This window comes from Aphelocoma coerulescens, chromosome 23, assembly GCF_041296385.1.
Source record: "Aphelocoma coerulescens isolate FSJ_1873_10779 chromosome 23, UR_Acoe_1.0, whole genome shotgun sequence".
NCBI classification, from domain to species: Eukaryota; Metazoa; Chordata; class Aves; order Passeriformes; family Corvidae; genus Aphelocoma; species Aphelocoma coerulescens.
The window spans coordinates 62,689-81,369 of NC_091036.1; the positions used below are offsets into that span (position 1 = coordinate 62,689).

The 18,681-nt window shown below is 48.7% G+C and overlaps 1 long non-coding RNA gene across 1 annotated transcript; it reads right to left on the reverse strand.

Annotated features, from left to right (window-relative positions):
• Positions 1–7,594: 7,594 nt before the first annotated feature.
• On the reverse strand, positions 7,595–7,937 carry LOC138121994 (uncharacterized). The gene is made up of 3 exons (XR_011156316.1): positions 7,874–7,937; positions 7,754–7,795; positions 7,595–7,669 (listed from the first exon to the last, which is right to left on the reverse strand). It is a non-coding gene; the product is annotated as an uncharacterized lncRNA (long non-coding RNA).
• Between the last annotated feature and the right edge of the window lie 10,744 nt (positions 7,938–18,681).

Sequence of the window (18,681 nt, forward strand, 5' to 3'; positions counted from 1 at the left end):
ATAGACACGTGACGTGTACCAGGCCTGCTCTGCCCTGCGCACCTCGGCACTGTAGTCAAAAGCAAGACTTAAGCTTTCTGGGGCCTAAGGGGTCCCTTCTTGGGTATCCCCACCTCCAAATCTGACTCAAAAATATCTCCCGGTGAGTCCCAACTCAACACCCAGCTTTCACTCCCTCTGTGGGACACAGGTCTCGACTTATCGCTTGGATGTCTGAGGATGTCAATCTGCCTCGGGTGCAAAAGAAGGCCACCTCACCATGCAGGAAGCTCAGGCCTTCATCGGGCTGGTTATCTCTTGGCGAACTACAATAAACAAAACAAAACAGACATCAGTGCATGAACTTACTGGCACCTCAGCCAAAACCTGTCAATTCTGCCACTCACCATCTCCTAAAAAGGCTGGGGTCCTCGGGCTGCACGCTTTGGCCAAGCTCCGAGGCCAATGCCATCGCCATTGTCACAGGGTATACTGGGGTTAAGAGGAGACAAGGTGATGTGACACTGCCGAAACTTGAGGGGGCCCTCAATCCTCCCTCCCTCCACAACTCACTGCAACTACTTGGCCGCTGCCGAAGGCTTCCCAGACGGTGCCTTCACATGGAGAAGGTAAAGGCTTCGTTGCGGAGTCCCGTAATGCTTCTGGAGGGCTCACCAGGGCAGCAAGCCGGGTCTGTCGGCCGGTCAGCGAGAGGTTTTGATGTAATACAAGCAGAACATCTAAAACACACAAATGACAATGGATGCTTAGAGCTGTACCAGAACTTGGCACCCAAGGCATAACAAGTGGTTCTTTCCACCAGTGACTTCTTACCTCATTCACTTGACCTTGACTGCTGAGATCTGGCTTTACCTCCTAAGAACAAAGACAAAGAACAATGCTGTAACACAGAAACCATTTACACTTGCTCTGCAACCACAAAAGGTGACGGACCTTAATGCAGGAACCCCCTCACCTGGTATGGGGCACTCTGCCACGGATTTAATCTGCCTGCATCTGCAAGAAAGTGATGACAAAAGTCAAAGCGCTGCATGAGAACTTCACAGCTCCAGCCATCTTGTGACAATCTAGGCATATTATCTAGAGGCAAAAATACACCCTACATTACAGATTTAAAGGCCTTGGGCCTTGTTCTATTACACCTATATGCCAGGGTATGCAGCAGGGCAGAGCAGCTCCGGGCCAAACCCATGCAGGCACCCGTGACACAGGAGATGACAAACAAGGGGATGCAACGAGGAGAGAGAACTCTCAGCAGAAAGCATGACTGCAAGCACATTAAAGGGCTGAGGCAAAAGACCTGTGACAAGATGCCCAAAAGACACAGCATGCACAATAGACAAGTGACACATCATGCACTCAGGTTGCTCTGCCCTGTGCACCTCAGCATTGCGATCAAGTGTGAGACTTTTCCATTATGTGGGCTAAGGCACCCCTTCTTGGGTATCCCCATCTCCAAAGATGACTCAAAACTCCCTCCCAGAGAGCCCTGACCCAACGCCCCGCTTTCATTCCCTCCGTGGGTCGCAGCCCCTCAACTTATCTATCAGACGTCTGGGAATGTGAATCTTCCTGGGGCGCAAAAGAAGGCCACCTCTCGCCATCCCAGAAGCTGCTGCCATTGCCAGGCTGTTGTCTCTCAGTCAGCTACAATAAAGACAACCGAACATCAGTACACGAGCTTAGTGGCACGTCAGCCAAAACGCAACAGTTCCACTACTCACCGACTCCTAAGAGGGCCCAGGTCCTCAGGCCGCACACTCTGGCCGCGCTCCGAGGCCTACGCCATCATCGCAGGGTATGCCTGTCTTGAGTGGAAATGCGGTTATGCAGCATTGCTGAAACTTGAGGGGACGCTCGCTCCTCCTCCCTCCCTGACTTGCCGCAACTCCTTGGCCGTCGCCGAAGGCTACCCGGATGGTACCTTCACATGGAAAAGGTAAAGGCTTCGTCACAGAGTCTCATGATACTTGCAGAGGACTCACAAGGGCGGCAAGACGGGTCCATCAGCCGGTTGGTGAGGAGTTTCAGCGTAATACAAGGGGAGCGCCTGAAACACACAAATGACAATGGATGCTTAGAGCTGTACCAGAACTTGGCACCCAAGGAATAACAAGTGGTTCTTTCCACCAGTGACTTCTTACCTCGTACACTTGACCTTGACTGCTGACATCTGGCTTTACCTCCTAAGAACAAAGACAAAGAACAATGCTGTAACACAGAAACCATTTACACTTGCTCTGCAAAGACAAACTGTGACCGACCTTAATGCAGGAACCCCCTCACCTGGTATGGGGCGCTCTGCCATGGATTTAATCCGTCTGCATCTGCAAGAAAGTGATGACAAAAGTCAAAGGGCTGCATGAGAACTTCACAACTCCAACCATCTTGTGACAATCTAGGCATATTATCTAGAGGCAAAAATACACCCTACATTACAGATTTAAAGGCCTTGGGCCTTGTTCTATTACACCTATATGCCAGAGTATGCCGCAGGGCAGAGCAGCTCTGGGCCAAACCCATGCAGGCACCCGTGACACAGGAGAAGACACAAACAAGGGGATGCAACAAGGAGAGGGAACATTCCACAGAAAGCATGACTGCAAGCACATCAAAGGGCTAAGGCAAAAGACCTGTGACACAAGATGCCCAAAAGACACGGCATGCACAATAAACAAGTGACACATCATGAACTCTGATTGCTCTGCCCTGCGCACCTCAGCATTGCGATCAAGTGTGAGACTTTTCCATTATGTGGGCTAAGGGGCCCCTTCTTGGGTATTCCCATCTCCAAAGCTGACTCAAAACTCCCTCCCAGCAACCCCCACCCGACACCCCGCTTTCATTCCCTCCATGGGTCGCAGCCCTCAACTTATCTCTCGGACATCTAGGGATGTGAATCTTCCTGGGGCGCAAAAGAAGGCCACCTCTCGCCATCCCAGAAGCTGCTGCCATTGCCAGGCTGTTGTCTCTCAGTCAGCTACAATAAAGAAAACCAAACATCGGTACACAGGCTTAGTGGCACATCAGCCAAAACGCAACAATTCCACTACTCACCGACTCCTAAGAGGGCCCGGATCCTCAGGCCACACTTCAAGGCTGGCGCCATCATCGCAGGGTATACCTGGGTTGAGTGGAGACACGGTTATGCGGCATTGCTGAAACTTGAGTGGACCTTTGCTCCTCCTCCCTCCCCGACTTGCCGCAACTCCTCGGCCGTTGCCAAAAGCTACCTGGATGGGTACCTTCACATGGAAAAGGTAAAGGCTTCGTCACAGAGTCCCATACTTGCAGAGGGCGGCAAGACGGGTCTGTCGGCCAGTCGGTGAGGGGTTCAGTGTAATACAAGAGGAGCGCCTGAAACACACAAATGTCAATGGATGCTTAGAGCTGTACCAGAACTTGGCACCCAAGGAATAACAAGTGGTTCTTTCCACCAGTGACTTCTTACCTCGTACACTTGACCTTGACTGCTGAGATCTGGCTTTACCTCCTAAGAACAAAGACAAAGAACAATGCTGTAACACAGCCACCACTTACACTTGCTCTGCAAACACAAACGGTGTCCGACCTTCCTGCGCGAAGTATGGGGCGCTCTGCCATGGATTTAATCCGTCTGCATCTGCAAGAAAGTGATGACAAAAGTCAAAGTGCTGCATGAGAACTTCACAGCTCCAGCCATCTTGTGTCAATCTCAGAATATCATCTAGAGGCCAAACTACACCCTACATTACAGATTTAAAGGCCTTGGGCCTTGTTTTATTACACCTATATGCCAGAGTATATGCAACAAGGCAGAGCAGCTCTGGGCCAAACCCATGCAGGCACCCGGGACACAGGAGATGACAAACAAGGGGACACAACAAGGAGAGAAAACTCTAGGCTAGATGATCACAAGGACCGAGCAAATGAGGAATGAGATGACCACGGCGAGACCGACGGTGAGCCAACGAGGCTGCAAGAACCCTGGCAGAAGAGGATGATAACAGAAGGGCTTATTCCAAGAACCGCAAAGATGGATGCCCAAGAATTGGACGGGTGGAATCCTCTAGCTATCTTCACATTCTTAAAAGTCCTCATCCTCTATAATGGATCATTGCAGTGCACAGCTGTCGATGCAGCTCAGAACAAGACCTGAAAAGACACCCGACTCAACGTCGTTGAAGAGAGACGTGATCCTGATGCACCTCCAAGCTCACGAGTCAAAGGATCAATGGTATCGGCACCACTGAGGAACACCAAGAACAGAGATGCTAAGAATAATGCCCAGCATTTGCAATAAGCATCTCAAAGGGCTAAGGCAAAAGACCTGTGACATGAGATGCACAAAAGACAGAGAACGCACAATAGACAGGTGACATGTACCAGGCCTGCTCTGCCCTGCGCACCTCGGCACTGTGATCAAAAGCAAAACTTTTGCTTTATAGGTCCTAAGGGGCCCCTTCTTGGGTATCCCCACCTCCAAATCTGACTCAAAAATACCTCCTGGTGAGTCCCAACTCAACAACCTGATGTCACCCCCTCTGTGAGTCACAAGCCTCGACTTATCTCTCAGACGCCTGGGGATGTGAATCTGCCTTGGACGCAAAAGAAGGCCGCCTTGCCATCCAGGAAGCTCCTGCCGTCACTGGGCTGTTCTCTCTCAGTCAGCTACAAAAAAAAAAACCAAACCCAACATCAGTACATTAGCTTAGTGGCACCTCAGCCAAAACCCGACAATTCTGCTACTCACCGTCTCCTAATAGGGCCAGGGTCCTTGGGCCACACGCTTTGGCCATGGTCCAAGGCTGACACTGGCATTGCAGGGTTTACCTGGATTAGGAGGAGACAAGGTGATATGGCATTGCTGAGACTCGAGCAGACCCTCGTTCCTCCTCCCTCCCCAACATGCTGCAGCTCCCCAGCCATTGCTAAAGGCTGCTCAGAAAGACCCTTCAAATGGAAAAGGTGAAGGCTTGGTCAAAGAGTCCCATAATACTTTCAGAGGGCTCACAAGGGTGGCGAGCCGGGTCTGCCAGTCATGGAGGTTCGGAGAACACAAGCAGACCACCTTAAACACACAAATGACAATGGATGCTTGGAGCTGTACCAGAACTTGACACCCAAGGAATAACTTTTTCTTTCCACCGGTCACCGCTTACCACGCTCACTTTACCTTGACTGCTGCTACCCAGCTTTACCTCCTAAAAATAAAGACAAAGAACAATGCTGGAACATTGCCACCATTTACACTTGCCCTGCAAACACAAACAGTGACTCACCTTCTTGCGGGAATCCCCTTCAACCGGTGGGGGACGCTCTGCCACAGATTTAACCCGTCTGCATCTGAAAAAGTGATGACAAAAGTTAAAGTGCTGCATGAGAACTTCGCACCTCCAGCCATCCTGTGTCAATCTAGGAATAACATCTAGAGGCCAAACTACACCCTACATCACAAATCTCAAGTCCCAGGGCCCTGTCCTATTACAACTATATGCCAGACTGTGCAGCCAGGCAGAGCAGCTCCAGACCAAACCCATGCAGGCACCTGTGACACAGCAGATCACAAACGAGGTGAAGGGATGAGGAGAGAAAACTCTCAGTGAGAAGAATGACTGCAAGCACATTGAAGAACTAAGACAGAAGACATGAGATGCCCAAAAGAGACAGGGCGCACAATAGACAAGTGACATGACATGCACTGGGTCTGCTCTGCCTGGCGCACCTTGACCTTGTGATCAAAAGTGAGACTTTCCTTTCATGGGGCCTAAGGGGCCCCTTCTTAGACATCCCCATCTCTGAAGCAGACTCAATATTCCCTCCCAGTGAGCCCCAACCCGACACTCCGCTTTCATCCCCTCAACTTATCTCTCAGATGTGCAGGGATGCAAATCCTCCTCGGGCACACTAAAAGGCCACCTCGCCATCCAGGAAGCTCCTGCCATCGCCAGGCTGTTCTCTCAGTCAGCTACAATAAAGAAAACCAAACCAAACATCAGTGCACGAACTTAGTGACACCTCGGCCAGAACCCAACAATTCCGCCGCTCACCATCCCCTAAGAAGGCCAGGGTTCTCAGGCCGCACGCTTTGGCCGTGCTCCAAGGCCGACGCCATCGTCGCCACGTATTCCTGGGTTAAGAGGAGACAAGGTGATGCAGCATTGCTCAAATTCGAGTGGACCCTCACTCTTCCTCCCTCCCTGACTCACCACAACTACCCAGCCGTTGCTAAAGGGTGCCCAGACAGCAGCTTTGAATGGAAAAGGTAAAGGCTCCGTCGCAGAGTCCCGTAACACTTCTGGAGGGCTCACAAGGGTGGCAGACCGGGTCTGTTGGCCGGTCATGGAGGTGCTTCAGCATAATACAAGTGGACCCCCTAAAACACAGAAATGATTGTGGATGCTTAGAGGTGTACCAGAACTTGGCACCCAAGGAATAACAACTTTTTCTTTCCACCGGTCACTGCTTACCTCGCTCACTTCACTTTGACTGCTGCTATCTGGCTTTACCTCCTAAAAACAAAGACAAAGAACAATGCTGGAACATTGCCACCATTTACACTTGCCCTGCAAACACAAACAGTGACTGACCTTCCTGCGGGAACCTCCTCAACCGGTGGGGGGCGCTCTGCCATGGATTTAACCCATCTGCATCTGAAAGAAAGTGATGACAAAAGTCAAAGGGCTGCATGATAACTTAACAGCTCCAGCCATCCTGTGTCAATCTAGGAATAACATCTTGAGGTCAAACTACACCCTACATAACAAATCTCAAGTCCCAGGGCCCTGTCCTATTACACCTATAGGCCAGGCTATGCAGCAGGGCACAGCAGTTCTGGGCCAAACCCATGCAGGCACCCGTGACACAGGAGATGACAAACAAGGGGACACAACAAGGAGACAAAACTCTCGGCAAGAAGAATGACTGCAAACACATTGAAGGGCTAAGACTAAATACATGAGACACAAGATGCCCAAACGAGACAGAACGCACAACAGACGAGTGACATAACATGCACCAGGACTGCTCTGCACACATAAGTGTTTTAATCAAAAGTGATACTTCCCCTTTATGGGGCCTAAGGGGCCCCTTCTTAGACATCCCCATCTCTGAAGCTGGCTCAATGTTCCCTCCCAGCAAGCCCTGACCTGACACTCTGCTTTCACCCCCTCAACTTATCTCTTGGACATCCAGGGATGCAAATCTACCTCAGGCATAAAAGAAGGCGGCCTCACCGTCCAGGAAGCTCCTGCCATCACCGGGCTGTTCTCTCAGTCAGCTACAACAAACAAAACCAAACCAAACAACAGTGCACAAAGTTAGTGGCACCTCGGCCAGAACCCAACAATTCTGCCACTCACCGTCTCCTACGTAGGCCGGGGTTCTCGGGCCGCACACTTCAGCCACACTCCGAGGTTGACACCATTGTTGCGGGGTATACTGGGGTTAAGAGGAGACAAGGTAATGTGGCATGGCTGAAACTTGAGCGGACCCTCAATCCTCCTCCCTCCATCCCCAACTTGCTGCTACTCCTCTGCCGTTGCCAAAGGCAACAGGATGGTAGCTTCGAATAGAAAATGTAAAGACTTCATTGCAGAGTCCTGTAATGCTTCCGGAGGATTCACGAGGGCAGCAAACTGGGTCTGTCGGCCGGTTGGTGAGGAGGTTGAGCATAATACAAGTAGACCCCCTAAAGCACACAAATAACAATGGATGCACCAGAAATTGATACCCAAGCAATAACAAGTCATTCTGTCTACCAGTCACTGCTTACCTCACCCACTTGATCTTGACTGCTGAGATCTAGCTTTCCCTCCTAAAAATAAAGACAAAGAACAATGCTGGAACACAGTCACCATTCACACTTGCCTTGCAAACACAAATGGTGACTGACCTTCCTGCAGGAACCCCCTCACCCGGTGTGGGGCACTCTGCCCCAGATTTAACCCGACTGCATCTGAAAGAAAGTGATGACAAAAGTCAAAGTGCTGCGTGAGAACTTAACAGCTCCAGGCATCCTGTGTCAATCTAGGAATATCATCTAGAGGCCAAACTACACCCTATGAAACAAATTCCAAGTCTCCAAGCCTTGCCCTATTACACCTATAGGCCAGACTGTGCAGTAGGGCAGAGCAGCTCCGGGCCAAATCCCATGCAGGATTTGCATGCAGCAGATGACAAAGGAGGGGACACAACGAGAAGAGAAAACTCTCGGCAAGAAGAATGACCACAAGCACATCAAAGGGCTAAAGCAAAAGACATGAGACACAAGATGCCCAAAAGACACAGAACACACAATAGAGAAGTGACACAACATGCACTGGGACTGCTCTGCCCTGCACACCTCAGCACTGTGATCAAAAGTGAGACTTTCCCTTTATGTGGCCTAAGGGGCCCCTTTGTGGGTAGCCCCGTCTCCAAAGCTGACTTAAAAATCGCTCCCAGCAACCCCCTACCCAACACCCCGCTTTCATCCCATTGACTTATCTCTCAGACATCCAGGGATGTGAATCCTCTTTGGGTGCAAAAGAGGGCCACCTTGCCATCCAGGAAGCTCCTACCATTGCCAGCCTGTTGTCTCTTAGTCAGCTACAATAAAGAAAACCAAATATCAAGGCTTCAACTTAGTGGCATGTTAGCCAAAACCCAACAATTCCACTACTCACCATCTCCTAAGAAGCCCGGGGTCCTGGGGCCACACACTTTGGCTGCGCTCCAAGGATGGCACCATCATCGTAGGGTATACCTGGGTTAAGAGGAGACAAGGTGATGCAGCATTGCTGAGACTTGAGCAGACCCTCGCTCCTCCCCCCTCCCTCCCCAACTCGCCCCACCTTCTCGGCCGTTGCCAAAGTCTGCCTGGACGGTATCTTTGAATGGAAAAGGTAAAGGCTTCATTGCAGAGTCCCATAATGCTTTGGGAGGGCTCATGAGGGCAGTGAGCCAGGTACATCGGCCAGTCGGTGAGGGGGCTCAGCATAATACAAGTGGACCCCCTAAAACACACAAATGACAGTGGATGCTTAGAGCTGTACCAGAACTTGCCACCCAAGGAATAACAACTTTTTCTTTCCACCGGTCACTGCTTACCTTGGTCACTTGACCTTGACTGCTGAGATCTAGCTTTCCCTCCTAAAAATAAAGACAAAGAACAATACTGGAACACAGTCACCATTTACACTTGCCCTGCAAAGACAAATGGCAACTGACCTTCCTGTGCAAGCCCTCTCACCCGGTATGGGGCACTCTGCCACCGATTTAACCCATCTGCATCTGAAAGGAAGTGATGACAAAAGTTAAAGGGCTGCATGATAACTTAGGACTAGAAAACTGCAAGATGCCGCCATACCGCTCCCGCCGAACCCCGCACAGACCGGCCGTGGTTGCTCCGTCTGAGGTGTGGCTCAGGTGGTTATGCAAAGGTAAAGGCTACCCATAAAGCCTTCTTTCTATTCCACCTACCCCCCAGTCTATTCCACAGGGCAGAGCAGTTCCAGGCTAAACACAAACTCAAACAACACATTATGCTACAAACAGTGGGACGCAAGGATGATAAAAAAAGCTCTCTGAGAGAAGAATGACGGTGAGGACCAAGATGACGCCAAAAGACATGACCGATGGCGTAGCGACAGTAGATGGAAGAGGCTCTAAGGAGCAGAAGAAAAGACTGTAATAGAGTGACCTATTACAAGAACTGTCAGTCACGATGATCAAGACAGCTGCAAAACAATGCTATGTTCAGAATGCTCCCTGTATCCTTACAATGTTATAAGCCCCAGGACATTACAACTCACAGCTGGAAAGGATGTATGGCAATAGAGCCAGGAATGAGGCCTCAAAAGACATCTGACTCAACACTTCTGAGATGCGATTCCGAGACATGGCTGAGCCCGTCGGTAAGAGAACAAATGGTATCGGTGACATGCCAAGAAGTACAAATGTTTGAGAACCTAGAGATGATGGCTGACACTTGCCATAAGGTCCTTGAGGATAAAAGGCAGACATATCTGATCCAAGGGATCCTGAAGACATGCTAGACAACACAACACACCAGACAACACAACACAGACTGGAACTGCTCTGCACTGCATACCCTACAGTTGCAATCAAATGTGGAGCCTCTCCCTTTAGCTGTCCTAAGAGGCCCCTTAGAGAGCATCCCTTACCCCTACACTAATTATTAAGTTTTTCCCAGGAATTTCCAACTCACTACCCTGCTGCCATCCCATCTCCAGGTCATAGCCCCTGACTTATCTTTCGGATGACCGGCAATATGAATCCACATTGGATGTGAAATGAGTCCTCCTCAGTTGTCTTGGAAGGACCCATAATAGCCAGGTTAGCCTCAAAGTCACCTACAATAAAAAAAAAAAACACAACATCAATGCACAAATCTAGTGGCATATAGGCCAAATGCCCACAATTTGGCAACTTACCACCTCCTAAGCACATCCAGGTCCTCGGGTCTCTGGCTTCACCCAGAATCAAAAGCTGTGGCCGTTATTTCAATAGACACATAAGACAGCGAGGGGCAAAGTTATATGGTATTTCTGTGAGTACAGTGGATGCATTTGTGTGCTTTAAAATGTATAAATGCATCTTCTGTGCTTGGGAAAAAGCCTTAGGTAGCCCTAAATAGACACCTTTTCCCACCCTATGGCCTTCAAAACCCCTTCTAGCACTTCCTAAACCAGCTACCCTGCTCACACTCTCCCAGCTGCAATCCATAACTTACCTATTGGAAGCCACAATTTTGGATATCATCTTTGATATGAGCAAGGTCCCTTTTATGACACAATGAATGCACTAAAAAAATTTGAAGCTTCATACTCAATACAACCTGGAAGTTACAAAGCTCCTAAAGAAAAAAAAAAAAAAAAAACAAGAAAAAACCCTGAAATTAGAAAAGCACCTTACCCCCCCTGAACACTCAGGCCAAAATTACAAGCCTAAATACTCCCTGTGTTCAACACTATCTTCTTCCTAATGTCTTCAAAACCTCTGTTGCTTTAGAGGCCAAAAGCATCTACTGGGGGGAAAAAAACCTGATATAAGCTGAAAGGCCCCCTTCATTGAAATGAGAGGACATCTCCCATCCCAGTCAATCCCAGGGAGGAAATGAAGCCCTTTGGCAAAGGCTGGGGTTAATATACCCCTGGCTGGGTCCGCCTCTCATTCCCATCATGCCCCAGAAAAGGGAGGAGGCAATTACCACAAGGTATAAAAGCTGTCAAAGGAGCTATAGCTGCTTGGCTCCTCTGATTTAAATTCAAAGTGAGTAAAGGGCTGGAGAGAGAAAAAAAGCTCTTCAGGGAATTGATGATACCTTCTTTTTTATGACAGCTACATCAAGTAAAAGGGCAGAGACCAGGTAACAAATAAAACTTTGTATTTTGGCAGTGTAGATAGCTAAGTGGGATAACTAGCTGTTAATTTGCACAGTTGTTCCTTAGTGATTAGTAAGTAGTACTTCACATGTGACTAAGTAGGGTGGAGAAGAGTAGTAATTATATGAATGGTGAAGCTCTCATTGGGACCTCTAATTAGGGCTAGATACATTATAAATAAAAATAACAAAACTAATAGACTCCTGGGTGCTATTAGGGTTACATATGTGCTGGGCTTACTCCCATAGGAGATATTTGGTACCGGGGTATGGGTAGAAGTGCCCTGAAATGCAGATTTAAACCCTTAAAATGCTGAAAAAGGGAGCACTTCCTTTAACTGAACCCCCAAAATGAGGAGATGGGGTGTTTACTTCCACTTAAGCTAATATGATGGCAAATAAATGGCTTCTCCCCTTTAATTTAATCCTCTAAAATATTTGGAAAAGAGGGGGTTTCCTCACTTTAAATCTCACAAATGATACAGAAAGAGTAATTTTTCCCTCAGCTCAAACCCTTAAAAAGGGGGGACAACTGGGCTTCCCCCTCCATTTACACATTTGGATGATGAAAATGCAGGAGTTACCCTTAATTCAAACCCATAAAATAGCACAGTCAAGGTTTTCCCTTTCCATTTAAACTAGAAAATAATGGGAAATGGGGATTTGCTGTCAATTGATACCCCTAACAGCATAGAAGGGGTGGGGTTTCCTTCAAATGATACTATTAAAATTGCAGGGGAACGGGATTCCCCCTCAATTTTGATAGAGACAATTATGGAAAAGGAAGTGTTTTCCCTCAATTTAAGCCCCTTTTCTCCTAATAATACCTCTCTTTTCTGGGGCCTCTGGGGAGGGACTGACAAGATAAAAGGGGAAAGTTGAAAGTTTCTCTGTGGTGCCCGGCATGCTCAGGTGCCCAGGTGCATCTGGCTGCTCCCTAGCTCCTGCTAGGATGCTCCAACTGTTGTTCCTGGAGGGACACTTGGGATACCTTCATCAGCCCCTCTGAACTAGTAGCTCCCTGTGCAGGTGTGCCCAGGCAACCCTCTGAAGGCAGCTGGTCATGCCTGGACCTGCTGTGCCTTGGAGCGGGGGGTGAGGTGGAGAAAGGTCCTGCCGGTTGTTCCCTCCCATTCATGGGCCATTGTCTGTCCCTGAAACACTGGGGTGCCGGGCTTTCCTTTCTGTGGAAAAGAACTGGCCTTCTCAGCCAGGTGCCTGTGGCCAAAATTGGGATTCTGCCTCCAAAATTCCCTATGTCCTAGCTTTGTAATTACCGAGGAAATTTCCCTCAGATCATAAGCGATTACAGGTAATTTTTCCTCTGCAATCATTACTGAATTGTGTTTCTGTGGAAGTGTTTGACACATCCCTTGAGGGGACGAGGGTTTGGCCGGGTTTTTTATGGCTAATCCTGACAGGCCCCGACAGAACCCGAGCCCCCCATCACTGGTCTACCCCGAATTTCCGTGAAATATTGATATAGTTTATAAATACTCCCTTTGCCTGCTACTCAGTCTTTCCCTGTCCGTCCAGGGAGCAGATTACTCCATCCTTTGCTCCTGACCGCAGCTCTCCTGCCCAAATGCTGGTTCTCACAGACAAGACTAAGCAGAAAACTGCTGCAAGTGTTGGCTTTTAAAGTAAAATTCTTATTACATCTGGCTAAATGATCAAAATAAATACAAGTATTGATGGTCATTGGGCGAAAGCTTTTGAGAACAGAAAATATCCATTTTGATAGCACAGATCCCATTTAATATAATGCATTCTTTTGCGTTTGGGAATCCTGCCCATATAGGGCATCTGAAAATTGGTATTTTGGAATTCGATATTTTGATATTTTGGAACTTAATATTCTGTTATTTTGAAAGGGAATTATTTTGGTATTTTGGAACTTGGTATTCTGATATTTTGAAAGTAGGTTACTTTGCTATTCTGAAACTTGGTTTTCTGGTATTGCAGAACTGGATTACTTTGGTAATTTGGGACTTGGTATTCTACTGTTTTGGAACTGAATTACTTTGGTATTTCTGGACTTGGTATTTTGGAACTAGATTACTTTGGTATTTCAAAACTTGGTTTTCTGGGATTTTGAAACCTAGTTTTCTGATATTTTTTAACTTGGTTTTCTATTATTTTGGAACTAGGTTATTCTGGTATTTTGGAATCTGATTTTTTTTTTTTTTTTTGTATTTTTGTAGGCTATTTTTTGGTGGTTTTGTGGGCTGGGTTTTTTTTGTATTTTGTAACATGGGCTTTTAGTTTAGTATTTTTGTAACCTGGGCGGTTGCTATTTTGTAACCTGTGCTTGGCAGGGGCCTGTGGCATCGTAGCCCAGGCTCTCGGCTTCATTTGCCTTCTTTGACAGTGATTATCCTCTCATGGGAACTGTTACATCACAGACTGTTCAATGAGACAGACTTCCCAAAACAGAAATAAGTTCCAGCTATGGAAAATCTCACTGCCGCATTTAGAAACACTTCAGCAAAGACTTTGGAAAAAGCAAAGGTGATGTATGATTACCTGGGGCCCCAGGAAACTGAGGTGAAGGTGGGGAACAAGCAGACAGCTAACAGCTTCCACTGCTTCTTGCTCCAGACACTACTGCAAGTGCAGCTTCCCTGGAATTTCATGTCCAGTGTGTCTCTTCCAAGCTCAGCAGGCGAACGAACAGGTACTCCAGGATTTACTTTGTTTGTACTTCAGGCAGCACAGACCCTCCACGAGGAACTGGAATCCAAGGGTAGATCTAAAAATGGTCCTTCCTCCCACTTACCGCTCCACACTTTCTCCTTCCGCAGGTAGGATGCAGGTGCCTCGCAGAGGCAAGAACACTGCCTTTCAATTCAGTACAAAACCTGCCTGAAAAAAATAGGACGCCGGGACTGAGAGCCAGCAGCAATTCCTTAGTGTTTCTGTTCACAGCTGTTCTCCTGCTGCTTTTCTTGACAGGGGCTTTTCTTTCAAGGTCATTCCTGTATTGTTTTATCTTGACAAATGTTTTAGAAAGTTGAGTTTCTTGAGAACTGTTTCATCCTGACGTTCTCAGTGCTGCGCTTGCCATGATCCTTTGGATGCCCTAACTGCGCATCCAATTCAGGGAACACCAGTTTAGCCCTGGGCTGGGAAACAAAAGACAACAAACATTTAAAAATCATCCCTGCCTTGAGGGTGTTCAGGCCCGGGAGAAAGCCCTTCCCACCACCCTCTTGGCCTCTTCCCAGTCCGAGTAACTGGAAATGTGCATCCAAACCCGAGTTAGACAGATCGGGGTGTGTTCTGCACACCAAAGACCACAGCCCCAAGCACTGGGAGCCTGAAGATGTTCTGGATTACAATTCACAGCCTCAGTGAACCCTGCAGAGTAAAGCCAAGTGGTTCCTCTTTCTCTGAGGGAGGAAAATGCATGACAGCAAGGGCTGTCACAGCTGACATGGCCCTCGTGGGGTCAGCTGAACAGGATAACCCATTGAGTCTTGCTCTGCTGTTGAAAAACACTACAAACGCTGTGGCTCGAGGGTTCAAAATCTAATTTTAGGTCAGCCAAAAGGCCTCTGGCTGGGACAATTCACTGGCAGATCCCAAGATCTGTATCCAAGTGCATAAAAACCTACACCTACAAAAAGGTCCCAAACACAGTGGAGTTAAAGGTGCTCTGAGCATGGGTTCCTTGAACTTCAGGGAAATGATCCCGAGTCTGGCTTTGGGATGCTCCCACCTGCACCTTGTGTTCTCCACACCAGCCATCCTGCCTGGGAAGGCCAGGGGTTTTGGACGCCCTCTGGGAACCCCCAGACCCCCTGCCAGTGAGCAATGGCGCTGTCTGTGCCTGCAGCCCTCACCCCAATTTTTGTCAGTGGGTGGTTCTTGATGTGGCAGTTGGGGACAGGGGTAAGGAGTGGCCCTGGCAGTGCTGGGGCAGCAGTTGGACCTGATGGTCTCAATGGGTTTTCCAGCCTCAGGGATTCTATGGGACAGCCTGTGACTGACCCAGCTGCACAGACAGCCACGGGAAGCTGTTACACACAGATTATATTGCCATGAGCCAGAGCACTTCAGGGCATCCTTGAGAGAGTTGCAGAGAGCAGGAAAAAAATCCACAGTTACAGCACTGATCATGCTCTGTGGTTTGCAAGTGGGGCATGATCACCCCATTTTTGTCTTGATAGCTCCAAGGAAAATAACTGTTGAGCTGGCAGCAAAGATGCCACCTTCCTGATACTCCTGGCCCAGAACCATGGCCCAGCAGGCAGCTGTGGCAATCTGAATTACTTGTGCAGTTCAGAAGCTGCACATCCCTAGACCAATCCCTTGGGAGCATGAACCTTCCCATGGGCATTTTGTACTTCAGTGTGTACTTTCAGCACACTGGGACCATTAAATCAGAATGAGGTCACTTGGTGACAGCACAGCATTAGATCAGAGATATTGAGAGACTCACCAGACAACATTCACTATGGACTCTCTGTGGATGCTAAAAGGCAGGAGCAGAGAAATTTTCCAGCTATGTAGGTTGTGAAGTTTTTCCTTTCTCATCCTTTAGCAGAGAAACAGAGAAATCCAGCTTCTCACAGCTTCTCTGTGAGAGCTTTTGTTCTCATGAGAACTGGATGGGTGGTAACAGTTTGTAAGAATGTAAACTATTTCTACACCTGCTATTGTTGTCAGAGCACTAGAATTGTTTTCAGTCCTGTGAGAATAATATTTGGAAATGGGTCTCTTACTGCTCGGCCTATCACCTTGAGAGGTGGTGAGTGAATAAGCCAATCATGTAATTTCTTAATTGCGAACTACACTATAAAAGAGGAGAAATTCATTAACTGAGGTCTTAACTCTGCTTTGGCCATATCTTTTAACCTGGACCTATGTCGTGATTTGCTGTTCTCTGGGGATAACAGCGACAGACTCTCCATTCCCATTGTTCTGGCTGCAGCATCCTCATTTCTCAGAGGTCTGTTTCAAGGACTCCCCTCAAAATAGGGATCGCTGGTCCCAGTAGGGAATCCCCAAGGGCAGTTTTACTCCCTGCAAACTGCAGGAATGACCAAGAACAGGTTCTGTCACAGGAAAAGCAGAGGATTGTGATGATTACTCAGCGCTCCCTGTGAGGGCTTCAGTTTCTACCTGCAGTCCCTGAGCAGCTCTGCCTTGGTCCCACCCGCCTGCTCCAAAATGCCTCCATGGGGTTTAACTCCAGCTCTTTGGATCTGCCCATCCCCATGGCTCTGACAGACAGCACAGCAGGGGAACACCTGAACAGGTACAGCCAGGAGCACACTGAGGCCATCAGGTCTTGCAGCACAGCTTCTTGTGCTTCAGGGCTTCCAGTTTTTTGGTAGAGATTCACTGGAATTTAACCTCGTAAAAATCATCTGGCAAGACTTAACATTAACTCAGGAATTCCAGTGCATCCCTGCACCACTGGGATTCCAGCTACTGTACAAGCTGTGAGAGGCAGTGAACAAGCCAGGACCTTAGAGGTAAATCAGGTGCCAATCTGTTCAGCCAACAGCAGCTGCAAGAAAACACCTTGAGAATCGCTTCAGTTTTGAATTCCTAAAGCAAAACAAAAGCAATTTTCAGATGCTTGGCAAAAGTCCATCCCATTTTAACCAATTTCTGGGACTTGTTCCCAGCCTCCTGATGTTCATTTCCCAGCTCACACGTGGCTGCCAGCCAGCATTAGAGCTGGTTCTACACACAGACGTACGAGGTTGCTCCGACTTATCATTTCAGCAGTTCCTGGGAACGTGAATATGACCCACATCTCCCACCTGCCCAGCACGGAGTCCATCCAGCACTCACCGAGAGCTGCTGGGAGCTGACATTCTCCCTGTTTCCCGTCTGGGAAACCCTGCCTCCAGCTCCGGCCCCTCCACCTCTCACCTCCTGGGAAGGAGGAGTGCTCTGACTCTGCACAGCTCCTGCCCTTCGGGGGAGCAGTGGGAATAGCGAAGGCTGCTCTAGTGACTGTTATTTTCCGACCATTTTGAATCCTGAAGCATTTCCCCCGGGCTGGGCGTGGGGTGCAACCAGGTGCCCGGTCCGGCACCGCGTGGCGTCGCGGGGTCCTCGTCAGGCGCGGGACAGAGGCTTCCTCCCGCCCCCGGCGCCGCTGACCGCACCACTCGTGTTCACACACCGGGAAACGCCACGGAAAATCGCGCTGAAAGCGTCGGGTCGGCGTCGAAATAGGCGTCGGGTTCAGGCAGCCGTAAGGACGCCTTTCCGAGAATTGTGGTGTTTCCGCGGCACCATATTTTGTCCTTACCCAAAGGCGCATGCGCATCATGCCGCCATCTTTAGAAGGACAAAATCAGCGTGCTGAGCTGCCATCTTTGGTGTGGCATCATGTGTTTTTCGCCCCCTCGCCCTCTTGGGATCTGGCAGAAGCCACTTCAGTCTAGGCCGCCATCTTTTGTGTGGTACGGCAAAAACGGTCCCGCTCCTCGGAAAAGCGCCTATTCCGTTGCCTGAACCCAACCCCGACTGTAACGCCGGCTCGGCTCTTGCACCATCCGCATCCTCACTCCGCAAAGCGCCGCGCAGGGTCGGGCTTAGGCAGGCGGGAAGACGCCTTTGTGAGAAGGAAGGTCCTGCCTCTGGGCCATTTCGTCCTCCTCTCCCCAAAGCGCATGCGTGACCCTCCCCCCATCTTGGGAAGGGCGGTGTCACCCGTGCCCGAGCCGCCATTTTGAGTGTGGCACAGCCTCACCGAGCGGCTGCACTACGCCGTTCTTTTCACCAGGTGGCAGCAGCGATTTAAGTACCAGCTGCAAGCTCATGCTGTGTTTCGCTGAGAGAAAAAACGGAAGCACTAAGCTGTTTCTATTGCCTTTAAAGATACTGTATTTTCTTCCATTTTCAAGCCCTTTGTTGCTTAATTTACATAGACAAAAATTGTATTTGCATTTTCAAACCCTATATATCTATATTCAAAATTTCTTATAGTCCAAGATCCTGTATAAAATACAGTAAATACAGGGTTGTATTTTGAAATCAATTTTAATTAAAATTTATATATATATATAAAGATAACAAAAGCTACAGGTTTTTATATTTTTTGCACAAACACACTCCCTAAATTTCCAAGCATTTGGGGCTGTAACCTCCCATTTTTGTGAAGACCCCACCTAAGCCCTCTTATAACCTACTTACCTTCTCCTCTGCATTTCCACTCTCCCAGTGACATTGGGGTGCCCCAAATGACACCATCTCTGCATCACCTCTTACCCAGGGCTCCCTCATAGCCCCTTCCCCAGCGCAAAGGGAGGGCAAAGGCGGCCGGTAAGGGTTTACTCCGTCACGCACGT